Below are 13,541 nucleotides of genomic sequence, written 5' to 3'. Positions count from 1 at the left end.
CATTTTGAAGTGTCATAGTCAAATATCTGGGTCAGTTTCTTGCCTTGAGTGAAAAAACACTTCCTCCAACTTCCAGAGAAAAACTGCATGTCTATATATTTAGCAACAAAAACTGGAGTAACGTTTAACAAAGAATTTGTTCTTCCCTTACTGTAAAAGAAGACTTCAGCTCGTCAAGCTGACATTCTTCTACTGAAAACCCATCTTGTTAGAAAATATTCTCTTTGGAACTGTACCAATATGTACTTAATGAAATACACATTTAAAAAGTAGGAAGCACTTCCTTTTTAATTTCACCCACAGGTATTGTAGTCCGTAAAAAATATTTTTAAAATAACCACTTTCGCAATATTAGGAAAAAAATAGGAGTTATAAGTTGTTCTCTTTGTTTTCAGAGAAGACACTCGGTGGCACAGTGTCTGGACTGAAGACAAGCTCAGGCCCAGACTGTGCTGGGATTTTCTGTGGATGTGCCTTGGTCATCCAAGGTCAACAAGAGATCCCTCCCAGTCCTGAGGCTGCTCTGAGCTACTCTGGCAAATGACACAGGAGAAATTGAGTTTCAGATGACCCTTTTGCTCTGTCCTCAGCCAAGTACCACATTCAGTGATTTTTTAATTCAGTGAAGCATTTAATCACATTTAAGTGCTTTTCTGTATCATGATGATCTTAAAATGCATGCTGCAGGGGGTAATTAAAAAATAAACTCCCACAGCAGCCTGTAAGTTTAACTGTCCTGCAAATCAGTGTAAAACAATGGCACATCATTTCTGTGTAGTTTTTAACCTTGATTGAATCATCTTTAAGCCATAAACGTTTTTAGGTCAGAATTCTTAAACAGTATGAAACAAATGCTGTTCCTGCTTTCCAAGTTGCACTGGACAGGCAGAACTTACTGAAGATATATAACAATTTAGAAGTAAATTATATTTAATAATCAAACCAATGATGAGTCCTAAATAAAAACATCAGCTTACCACCAGAACATGCTGCCCAACAGTGAGCTCCATTTTGGAAACACACTGGAAGAGACCATCTTTTATAGCTGACACTTCCTCCAACAAAAAATTACGGCATGTACCAGCCTGACTTTCTCAGATTTACCTTATGAAGGTGACACTGCTCTTACCATGTGGCAATTAACACTCCCACGGTGACTAACAGAATGAATCACTCTAAGAAAAGCAAAAACCCCCAAATTTTTCAAGGGAAATGGCTACACTGTCTACTCTCCTGCTTTCTGACAGGTCATTCCTTCACACACCATAATGCAAACAGCCCTGGTACACTGGATTTTAGAAGCAGTTTGCTGTTTATAGTACCTTAAGCCAAAGCATTTAAAGCAATGAATGCCTTGAACTCCCTGTCTCAATAGGAAACTGTGCCAGTGAAGAGCAGGGACCGTGTCTGGAGCACTGTTTACTCCAGTGCCAAGCCTGGGGCTGGTGTGGGACCCCTCGGCTTAGGGAGACAGCAGTGTCTGGAGCCACTGCTCAGAGCAACCAGAGATGATTTTCACATTATTCCCCTCGATAAATGCTCTCCCCAAGAGCTGTGTCGGTGTCACTGCTGCCCACACAGGTACTTGAGACGACCTAACTTACTCTATCTGATCATTTCGGCTGCTGGGAGAAATCTTCTCCTTCTTGAGTAAAACAGGAAGGGGGATTAGAGGGAAGAGCAACAACTCTGCTGCACACCAGGAGCTCACTTCAGTGTAGAAAAATAATAATAATTTTTAAAAGAATACAAATACACTGCTGGAGAAATGTTCATCTGCAAAGCTCTGGAGGATGAAGGTCATCCAGAAGATATGTACATGATGTAAGATAATTTGCCCATAAAGAAAAAGTTCACAATTGCTGTCATCTGAGACACCTGCTCTGGGAAATGGAGGAACAGAGTACAAACCTGAGTTGGTTCTCAGACAGTAGGAGCGAAAATAATTTCCAGAAATTATTGCTTGTGTGACGAAAACTCTTTCACTCCACAGCAGCAGCAACAAAAGGGACTTGGGGGAAAAAATGCTATGCAAGTATTCTTCCAAACACACCTTTGGTTTGTTGAGCCCACCCTTCATCCAAAAAGAGTTCATTTTCCCACAAAATCATTTTTCTGCTGACACTTATATCAGTATAAGAGAACGGAAGGTGACCTCCTCCCTCCTATTTTTGTTCATCACATTTCAAATTTTTTCTTTGCTTCCAAATCATTTGCTAAACTTACTGTATTTTCAATAGCTTTTGAATAAAGAAAAAAAAAAGATCCACATTTTTGGGTAATATACACTATTTATCACCAAAAATATTTTGGTAAATGGTCCGTGTCTTTGTCAATTAAAAAAACCTCTAAAAACATCTATATCTTGTGAAGTACTGTCAATTTTTTTAAACACAGATTTAGGATACTAGTTATCTTGGCACATTTCTGGTGGCAGTACAGCAGAGTGAAAAGTCCAACTTGGAAAGTCACTAGAAATAAAATCTGGGAAGGAACAAGAGCACCTGAAGAACCTCATGGCACAGGGACAGTTCTACTCCAGCCACAAGAACAACTTGACCTTGAGACACAAGAATGGAAGTTTCTGGGGTCAGTCCAAGCACAATGGGAATTTTTCTACTGGTGCAAAGAAACAAACAAAATAGAGAGGAGAGCAAATAAACCCAAAGACACTTCTACCCTCATCCATAATTGATAAGACACCACGAAGCTGGTGAATTAAATGAACAGAACCCAACTTCAGGGTGAATCCAGAAAACTCTGAAGAAAGACCTTTTATCTATAAATTGTGGGTTATAAACACACTGTTTGCAGATCAGCAATTAACATACGCAATTATCTGGGCAAAAGTCTGCAATGTTTGAGTCCAACAAAAGGACGCCACAGCAGGTAGCAAATAAATTTGGGTTATAATATTACAGAGCAGCTCTCACTGAAATAGGCAGTGTATATTTAGTATATGTTTTGCTGCATTTTTATAACAGAGATACATTAATAATGGCTTCTTTTCCCTGCACTGAAGTCAGGATTCTTAATGAGCACAGACGGGGAGTATAGAGTGGCTTTAGCATTTCTGTCCTGGAAAACCAGCTACAATAGCACAGACAATTTTGAAATCCAATCTGATTCAAAACATCAGAGCTAATAGAACACTTAGGAAACTGGTTGTTTTTAACTCTCTGTAACTGCAATTGCAAATTTTCATTCTGGAAACACAGGCAAGATTTCAACATAGAGAATAATCAGAAAAGATAAACAAAATACTTTATGTAAAATAAATGGATGCTTTATCCTGCAAAGACTTGAAAATATTCCCTGTTGCCAGCAAAAATACTCATAAAATTTGGAATGTGAAACAACAGCTGGGAATAGTTAGCTACAGGAGAACCAGTCTGGTTTGCAGTCATTTCGGAAACCAACGCACAGAGTGGCAACCATCGGATTTCATTTCCTTTGTGATAAGCCTTTAACAGAGAGAAAATTCAGCAGTATTTTTCCCTGCCATACTTTGAAGCCTACTATGAATTTCATAAGTTCATATTTGAAGGGCCCAAAGCAGACTTGAAAGCACAATAGTGAAAACAACCTGGAAACCACCGTGCGAGGGATGAAAAGGATCCCGGGTCATGTGGGATCATAAGAACCACCAGGGAGCACTGGGCTTGGCCACAGTCACAGCACTCACTCCAGGCATCTTTTTACTGACTGGTTTCTTGCTTCTAGCAGAGTCAGAACCAGTTTATTCATCTGCCAGATAAATTTCTTCCTGCAGCAGATGTACAGCTTATCTCACACGGCTTTTTCACTCTTTTTTTACACAAACTTGTTCTTGATTTTTACCTCGCAGGATGACAATCAAAATCTGGTAGAAGAAAAGGACTTTCAATTCCACAAAAACAAGTACACAGCAAACAAACCTCGTCAGTTGTCAAAAGACAGATTTGCTTCCTACCAGAGAAGAGCAACATTATTCAGATGTGTATGCCCACAACTGTTTTCAGATTCTAAATACAGAGACAGAGAATCATATCTGAAATATGAAGAAATTAAAAAGGCTAATGGCAAATATGCAGACTTTGTTCCAGCAGAAAGGCTTTCATTAATTTCCCACTTGATGATGAGTTTTTGTTCATGCCCTGCAGAATTTGTAATGTTAGAAAAACACCCTGTGTTTTGATAACATTTGAGAAACACAAGAAGTCACTTTTGTAACTCTTCCTAGTTTTCAGTTTTAACGAAAATATTTGCACTGCTGACATTGGCATGAAACCTAGGTAGCACCTCCGAATGAAATAAAGGCTATGGTGAAAAATGGTGAAAAGCAACTGGAAAACAACATTACTCCGTATGGAATCGGGCTTATTTTACTTTTAAAATGTAAAACCGGCTTGGGTTTTAACGCATGCTGCATTACTCCAGCTGCACATTACCATCAACAAACAAATCCCAATAACCTCACATAGGGCTTCTGATACAGAAGTAAAAGCGCTCACTTTACAAAGTGTATAAAAAGTTCAACAAAACTAAACAATGCCTTGGTAAAGGCTTTTATTTCCTCTTTTTCAGCACTCCCTACAGCTTAGTGTAGTCTGTTGAATCAATCAGAGATGAAGGCAAACTCTGCATGTTTGTATCATCTATGATTTCATAAGTTATATGACTTACTTAAAGTGAAATCAAGGACTGGTGTTCAACACAAGAGAAAAAGTAAACTTCAAGTCCTTTCATTAAGGAGAAGAATCCTAAATACAGATAAAAGCATTGCTATTACATTTTTTTTTTTTTAATCTCATGTTAATACACAGAGTTTAACCACATCAAAGACTGAGATATAACTGTTATCACTAGTAATGAATTCACACAGAAAACGCTGACAGGTCAGTGGTCCCATACCCAGCTCTATATTCCAACAGGATCTCTTCCCTCCAGAGCTGCTTTCTGTTGTTGATCTCTCCAATCAATGGTACTTCAGAACATAAACCAGATCAGTCTCCCTGTCCACAGCTGCAAAAATCAAGCTGGTGATAAGATCAGTGTTTTAAGGAAGAATGGATCTGGGGATTTTTGACATATGGGAAAAGGAGGAATTCCTGAAACAAAATCCATTTGCAGCAGGCCTCTCCACTGAAGGCAGAGGAAAGGCCAAGGTGTGCTGAGGCTCCAGAGAGCCAGGGTTCACACTGACATGCTGAGACTCAGAAGAGCCAGTCTAGAGCTGGTGTTGTTCTCCAGCACATTTCCATGAGTACCATACCTTTTGAAAACACGGACTCCAGAAAAGTTGGGGAAGCTCAAGCCAAACAAATTCCTTCAGAGAAGGGGCCAGAGAGGCAGGTCTAGGGGCTCCTGCAGGGACACGGGAGAAAGTTTAATTCTCTCCAGAAGATGGATAACTGCCTTGATATTTCCTTCCCACCATATAGTATCCTGTTTCTATACAGTTGTATAGCTGTCTGCTGCAATTCCTCCCTTGGTTTGTAATTTCAAGTGTTTTGACTTTTACTCAGCTCCTCCTGTCCTACATATAATTTTTCTGTCCTATTTTCCACTACAAATTCTTCTCTTTTTCCTCTCCTTCCATTCTCTTGTGTTTCCCATTCACATTCCCCTTTTAGCTAAACTGCACCTAAATATATGTATGTATATGTATGTGGGTGTATATAGAAGTGTGTGTGTGTATGTTTATTAATAATAACAACACACTGTGAGTGTTTACCAACCCTCCTGCAATTTGTAAGTCTATAGAGAAATTTTGTTTGTTCATTTGTTCCAGGCCTTCTGTTGCCCTGTGTATGAATCATCCATTTAGGCAGCAAATTCTTCAGGAAAAGGACTGCTTGTTGTTCTAAATTCATACAGTGCCTAGTACATACAGCCCCATTCTTAATTATTATAATAACTGCACCAGTGCTTTTGCTTTCTTCACTTCTAGAATGCTGGATGGATGCTTTGTGTGCCTTCACTTCTCTAACAAACCCTTAAGAGAAAACAGCAAAGGCAGGGGCCAAAACAGGTGCTGCCCATTCTCCCTGCACATAGCATCACCCACAGCTCCCAGCAGAGCCCTTGATGTACCCTCTTTTCCCAGATGAAAGGCACAATTCCTGTTAATACTCACACCAATTTCGCATGCACTTTTTAAGGAAAATCGAGCCCTTTCCACACGAGTGTGACCCACTGAAATCCAGCCCTGGTGGAGGGGCAGCGGTAAGAGGGAGGAAAGGCATGTTCCTGCTCCCAGACACTGCAGGACACTCTGAGCTCTGCCTTCCCTAACAAAAGCTTCTTTTCATTAAAGGGTGGAAAAAAAAATCCCCTTTTATTCTCTAGCCTTTGAAGGGCTTACATCATCGCTTCTTCAATTTCAGGATTTTAGTGAAAACAAGCTTTCTCCAGGGCTGGTCAAATGACTGTTAACTAAGAATTCCTGGGAGTGTTTAATCTACACTCTCTATTAATTTATCATTAGGGTACCTTCTGATAATGACTCATCTAATGAAGAAACAAAACCACCACAGAAACCCTCCCTGCTCCTACAGTATTAGTTACAATGAACCTGGGCATCTCTCCACCAAAGCAGTCATCATACATCTTTTTTTTTTCCCATCCCTCAATTAGCCCCAAGGCTTCCAAGGGAAAAATGCCACGAGCTCTACATATTGCAGAAAAAATATTTTAACACTGGCCTTTCATCACACGCACAAGAAGAAAATTTAATCATCAAGGTTGTGCCCAACAGCTGCCTTGAATGTGATGACAGAAACTATTTGTGAAAAGGAATAAAATTAATGAGGGAAAAGGCAGTTGCAGCAGCCTTGCATGGTTTTTCAACTTGCATTTAAATCTAAAAAAACCTTTCCCCCCCCACAAAGATGTTTCTATACATGGGCCTGAGATTCATTCCTTTTTGAGAAACTCATGTAACCCAAAGTAACATAACTCCAAGAACGTCAGCACATATTTAAACTTCGGCAAGGAAGTCCTGTACTGAAGACCAAGGGAAGCTCCAAATTAAGGAAGATCTGTGTTTTATTAGGGAAAAATAAGTTGTGCTAGTGATTTTCAACAGAATGCTCTAAATAGGATTCCTCTCCTGAGCTCTTCCACCTCTGTTTCACTATTTCTACAGCACAGACTGCTTGAAAGAGCTAAGTGTACCCAGCAGCAACAAGTCAAAGCAAAGTCACTACTTCACCTACTTTCCTCACTGCCAGGCAAAGAAAATCCACTTGGGCTAGAAGCTATTTTTTATACCTCAAACAACACAGGGCCTTTAGAGAACAAATAGCAACAGTTTTAAATTTCAGGCTAGATGCCGTGCTTTTAGTTGTGGTTATCCTGAAACCCAAGAGGGAATCACACCAATCTCTCTCTCCCAAGCCAGGGAAGCAGTTTCCATCTGTCACCTGTAAATAAGCTAACTTCATGAAAGGCTCTGCTACCATAAACTCTTCACTTACAGTCAGTCTTTGTCTTGACCCATGCATTCATCAAAACTGCCTGCAAGCCATCCCTGACCAAAGGTTGCAATGCACTCAATTTTAGTTTGCTATAGAGCTTTCAATAGGACTCACCATAAATCCTGGGCCACTTCTTTAGACTAAACAAGCATCAGTTCTTTTGGGTGGCACAACAGCCTGGCTCAGAGCAAAGCCAGAGAGCTGGAAGAGAAAGGGACCATCACAGGGACAGCACCACAAGCCACTGGGTTGTTCTCAGGTCTCTGCTGTTCAGCTCAGAACTCCAGCACCACACAGACTTGACTGACCAGATCTCGACAGATCAGATAGACGCATCTTGGAAAGGTGGCCATCCCCAGTGGGCAAAAAGAGCCACAGAAAGAAAAGCTGTGTCTGAAAGGGATTAGTCAGAGATGTATCTGCATCCTCTGATTTTAGAATATGTGCCAGTAAACAAAGAGAGAATGTCATTGGTATAACCTAGCAGACTGCATCGATCACAAGATGTGAAACACTTTACCAGTAAGGTAATTGTTTAGCCTATAGGACACTCACTAATTCATATCAGCTACAATTAACTTTGGCCTACGGAGTCAGATAATATTAAAAAAAAAAAAAAAAAAGTCAAGTCAACTTTCACAGACAGATTTAGACGTTCTGCATATATTTTGTCTGTGAAATTAAATTGCAGGAAGAATAGTTATCTGAGGTGAACAGTAAAGCAACAGGATTTCTTACAATTTGTGTGCTTATTGTCATGCCCCACCGGTGCTCACAATCCAAATCTCTCTGTGTTAAACTAGTAAAGGAGACTGAATAAAATAGACCTGAAGGAATCTGCAGCTGGAAACAAGCCTTGGCCCAAAGCCAAGAGGGACTTCATCTTACCACCTGGAATGAAAAACTTAAGCATCTAGCCAAGGAATAAAACAAATGCAACCTGATTATTCATATGCTTGTTTCTGCAAATGTGTCTCTGACCTGGCCCCATAAGCACTCCCTGATTTCACATAGATGCTTTCTTTCTCCCTGTACCAGACAACTTAGTACATACAAAATATGAATCCTTAAGGATTCAATAAAAGATACCCTTCGGATCAAAAAAATTGAGGTTGCCTTCCCAATGCGTCACAGGTAGACACTGGTACTTAGGAATTCAGATTGATTGCAGGGAAAGTTTTTCATCCTGGCAACACCGTTGCCATAGTGATGTGGGCTGATCCGATATTCTTAGCAACCGCTCCCAACCCTCCATCCCCAGCACTCCCTGCTTTCCTCCGAGGCTGAGCTGTGTAACCTCATTTCCAAGACCCCACTGACCACCAGCAGAATCACTAGAGCAGCACAAGCTCACAAATTGGAGTGCCTGCTCCACAGGTACCCCCGACGTGCACCTGATACACTAGCACAACATCCTTTGCACAGCAGAGGACGTGGAAAGCACACTTGGCCTCGGGACACTGAGCAGGGGAGAGAGTCATGCTGGACCTATTCAACAAACACTTTCAGATCCTGGGGACACAAATGGGAGAGCAGCGAGGGTCTGTGATGTTCCAACACCACAAAAAACCACCTTGTTATTTCACGCACATACCCAGTTCACTATCATTCCTCCGGGCTAAACCAGTATTTGATAAGGTCAGTCTGAAGCTGTGTGCTTGAAACTACAAGAAGATGCACATAAGACATCACCTGAGGTTTTACACTGCACAGCAATGGAGTAGTTAATTATTACACTACTCACAACTGTCTCTACTGCACAAAACTAGGCACGCTGTACTCCAACAGGCTTCTGAGCCAGCTGAAGCTAAATCAGGACCTGGCAAACCTCAACACCTGTGATACTCCAACTACTCACACTGTGTTTGGCACCGCCCTCATTTCCTGTTGGAGGCTGTGTGCTGCCACCACTGCACAGGGCTGGCCTTGCCTCCACTAAACCCAAAACAAAGCCTGACTTCTCACGCTCCACGGCGGACCCAGGGACTCAGGAATCCTCATGCAGGTAAAGCTTTACGGAATTCATCTGGGAATGCCAAAAGGAATAGCAGCAACTGCTACTTCAGTGGAGGTGGAAGTGGAATGGATAGAGCAGCTGCTAATTAAACACAAGTTTGGGCCTGCTAGCCAGTACCCAGCCCAGATAGTACCACTAGAAGCACTCAGCAGTGCCAAGAGCAATGAATTTGATGTGACTGGCAGCTGCACCACGAAGCCTGATGACCCAACTCCTCTGTTCTGGAATGCTACTCACTAAACATACCGCTTACAAGATCTGTAACAAAAAAATTAAAAACCTGCTTGAAACAAATAATCCACTACAAACCATTAACCACGTGCCCAAGAAATAAGATAAAATATTTTGCAAGTTTTAATGCATATGTTAATGTTTGCACTCCGATTTCAAAGGTCTTTCCCAACCTAAGTGATTCTGTGGAAGCAGACTTCCAGGGAGGTCTCTCCAAAGGGAAGGTTTGAAAGCAGAAGGCAAACAAACAGAAAATAATATGTAATGGCACGTTCTGAAGTAAGAGCACCAAACCACAAAGAAACATTATTTAGAAGGTCTTTTTTGACTGTATTTGCAAAAGCCGAAGAATGGCAATTTTCAGATGTTCTCAGTGTCAGATCACATGGTTTTTTTATATTGCTATGGTAAATTACAAGTTTCGGCTAAGATTAAGGACTCAAACACATTCACATCACAAATGTGGCATAAAAGACTGTCACTAAATGAGGTTATTCAGCGTTCCTGGACTAGAAAGCTCCTGATATATTTTTGGCTCCCTTCCTGAACAGAATCCTCTGAATGTTCCCTGCTGTAATAATGAAGCACCTCAAGTTTGACACATGAAATGTACAACTTGTGAGAAACACTGCAGGAGGACCACAGCTGCTTGGCAAACATCGTGATCTTTACCCCATACCAAGGAGAGTTCTCCAGAACCACACTGACTTGCCCTCAACATACCTGAATAAAATGGAGATTGGCCTGGACGCTTCAGTTTTGCTACTTTTTATCAAGTGCAAGATAAGCAGAATTCTGCCAGATGCTTAGCTAACACACGGACAATTTGATAAACAGCAGTTAAGGCTTTACTTCTCCATTTCCTGCATATTTCTCTTCAGAGGGATCCGGGGAAGATGCAAGACATAGCATTGCAAAGTGCCCAACACTGTTGTATTTACTTGGACAGATTTTGCAGTCTCTTTCAAGTGTGCTATATATAGCTGATTATTTTGCTTTCTAGTCTAGAAAAGGAAAATCACAGCTGACACAGATTTCTTCTCAGCAGTCGCCTGCAAGCCCTGGCTGCAGATCTCCTCCCACAGCACAGAAGAAGCAGCAGAGTCCTGCAGTTGCAGGTGCTCTGAGCATCCTGGACATCTGACATACACTGGACATCTACTTGTGTTGTTTTCTGTCCAAGAATTAGGAACAGACAACAAAAGGGAAATGTTAGAAATATCAATGCTTCAGGTCAGTTACCTATTTATTGTATTTGCAATTTAATCCAGCCATCAAAGAGATTCCACAGAGCATATCATATTAGTCATTGGGCTTAATGTATTCTGGAACCAAAGCTAAAGCTGCATATATTGCAGTATCCAATTTATATACACAAGCTTTTTTCTCCTTTTCTTTTTTTTTTTTTTTTTTTTTTTTTTTTTTTTTTCCTTAAGACCAAAGAAATGCCTATTGACAGCTTTTCACAGTTATGTCACTTTGATGGTGCTGAGCCAGGACCCCCATGTGAGGAACCCTTACATAATTTATTCTGGTCATTTTCATTCTGAATAGGTGAAAAGAAATATTTTAAAGATTCCACCTTGAAGACAGCACATTTCCCTTTCTTAATCTTTTTCAAGTGCTTTTTTAGTAAATAAAAAGAAGGCTGATGATGCCACAATCGACCCAATACGATTTATCCTCTTTACTTTCAATAACCTCCTTACAAAGCTCTGCTTTTCAAGGTGAGAAAATGTTAGGAGCTCTCTGCCAGTAGCATATGGTGCATTAAACAAATTTGCTCACGTCGCAGTGAAAGAAACGGTGCTAAAAGGACATCATGACTGCAATTCCACAAACTGATGCAGTAGGAAAGCAAGAATTACACAGCTGGTCTGCCCTTTTGTATATATCAATGTTGTTTATCACAATACCATAGAAGAGAGTCTTTTTTTTCCATAAGATCCAATAGTAATTAGGGAATGCCTCATCCAACCGACATTCCTTGACTCTATTTTTGGTCCTGTTCTTTCTTTTTGTCTGTTGTTTTTTGTCAGGTTTTTTTTTTTCCTAACAAAGGGCCTTTGTCCAGTGTCAGAGCTGTTATTGCTCCTCACTCAGTCCATGTGTGCCTGCTCCCTCCTTACCCACTGCTGCCCTGGAATGCCCAGGCCACTGGCCCTCTCCTGGGCAGTTCTCCTCTCCCAGCTCCACCCAGCAAAGGATGGCAAAATCAGACCTCTCTCTGTAGGGGGTTTAATGCATATTTTATTCATGCAAAATAGAAGGACTAGGAAGGGAAGATTTCCAAACCTTCACCAATTCATGTGTGACACAGTGAGGCAATGCTGTTCCTATCAAAGATTGTTTGGCAATTTTTTGAATAAGAATCCCGTAAAAGCCCAGCTCCTTCTGTAAGTTAACCTTGAATACGTGCACTACAAATATAAACAGCATCAGAAGAAAAATCTGGTGGAAAATACGCTAATGGCAAAGGTAGCTCCATATGTTACTGGTTAGCAAAGAAACAGGTTGTTAAGTCTTATCCCTCCCATCTCAAGCCTTAAGCTGTAATAAAGTAAGAGATACAGAGTTCATAAGAATTTCTCCATAGACTTATAACTTGGAATAAATATTTTAAACTGGACAGAAGCCTGAGATTTATTCCCTGGACATTCCATGTTTGTAAAAGGACAGTAAATTACCTACTCACTGAATTTTTGGGAGATGGTAATGTTAGTCTAGAGTGCCTGAGCTTAAAAAAAAGGGGCCCAAATGAAAATTCTGTCCTGTAGCACCTGTCTTGATTAACACTTACTTTCAGACTATACTCTTCAGAGAACTAAAGGGAGAAGATCGGGTTATCCCCAGGCTTTTATATGGGTTTTTTTCTGTGCATTTTAATATTCAAGATTTTCAGTTTTTCAGAAGCTGGTAAGTCTTGAGCTCTAACCCAAAGTAAATAAATAAATATACAAATACAGGAAGATTTTTATGAAAACCCTTTTGGGATATGCCCTACATAGCAGAGAGAGGCCAGGATTTTATACATATTTGGCTGAGTTACTCTAAAATCTCCTTGATAACAGAGATGCAATGCTGGCCTGGGCACTGGGGAGGCTCATGGCCATGGCACAAGAGTGGGAATGCAGCAGCCTGGTTCCAAGGAGTAACCAAAGCATCGAGGCCATGACATGAGGAGGAGGGAAGCAAGGAGGTAAGAAATAGGAACGCTTGTAAGAAGGACAAAGAAAATCAGAAAATAACAGTAATTGTGTGGAACAATTAGATGTTTACAAAGCAAAAGACGTTGAAAGACTAACCCTGAAGAGAGAAGCTATGAAATGAATTCTCAAGACACCGACTATACGCTTATTAAATCATGTATAAACATTCAAACAACAACTCAGCGCTTCTGCAATCTTTTCAAATCTTCCAACTATTAAGAAAATATATTAAAGGGAACAAAAGTTGGCTGCCTTTAGTTTTCTTTATGTGGAAAATCCTGACAGGGAGGCAAAAGCCACATAACTGCTCTTCTATAAAATACTTTGTATGAGAATATTCACTAGTTCTATTATTAACATCAGCAAGCTATAACTCAGATGGCCTAAAAGTCTAACAACAACTCAATCCTCTTGATGGATTTGTTGCTTCCTCATACCAGGCCACTGTTTCTGATTATTTTAATTGGTTACTACTGGCAATACTGTATTCAGGGAAATTAGGCAATAAATTATATAGCTAATCGTGCGGTCACAGGAATCATATAAACGTCATACTACTTTGTCTAGGAAACTGCCTGCTGCTCTGCTTGGAACTTAAGTAGAAAATGAATAAAATCCGTCACC

Source organism: Sylvia atricapilla, chromosome 4 (genome assembly GCF_009819655.1).
Source record: "Sylvia atricapilla isolate bSylAtr1 chromosome 4, bSylAtr1.pri, whole genome shotgun sequence".
Taxonomy (NCBI): Eukaryota; Metazoa; Chordata; class Aves; order Passeriformes; family Sylviidae; genus Sylvia; species Sylvia atricapilla.
This window is presented reverse-complemented; position numbering follows the sequence as displayed.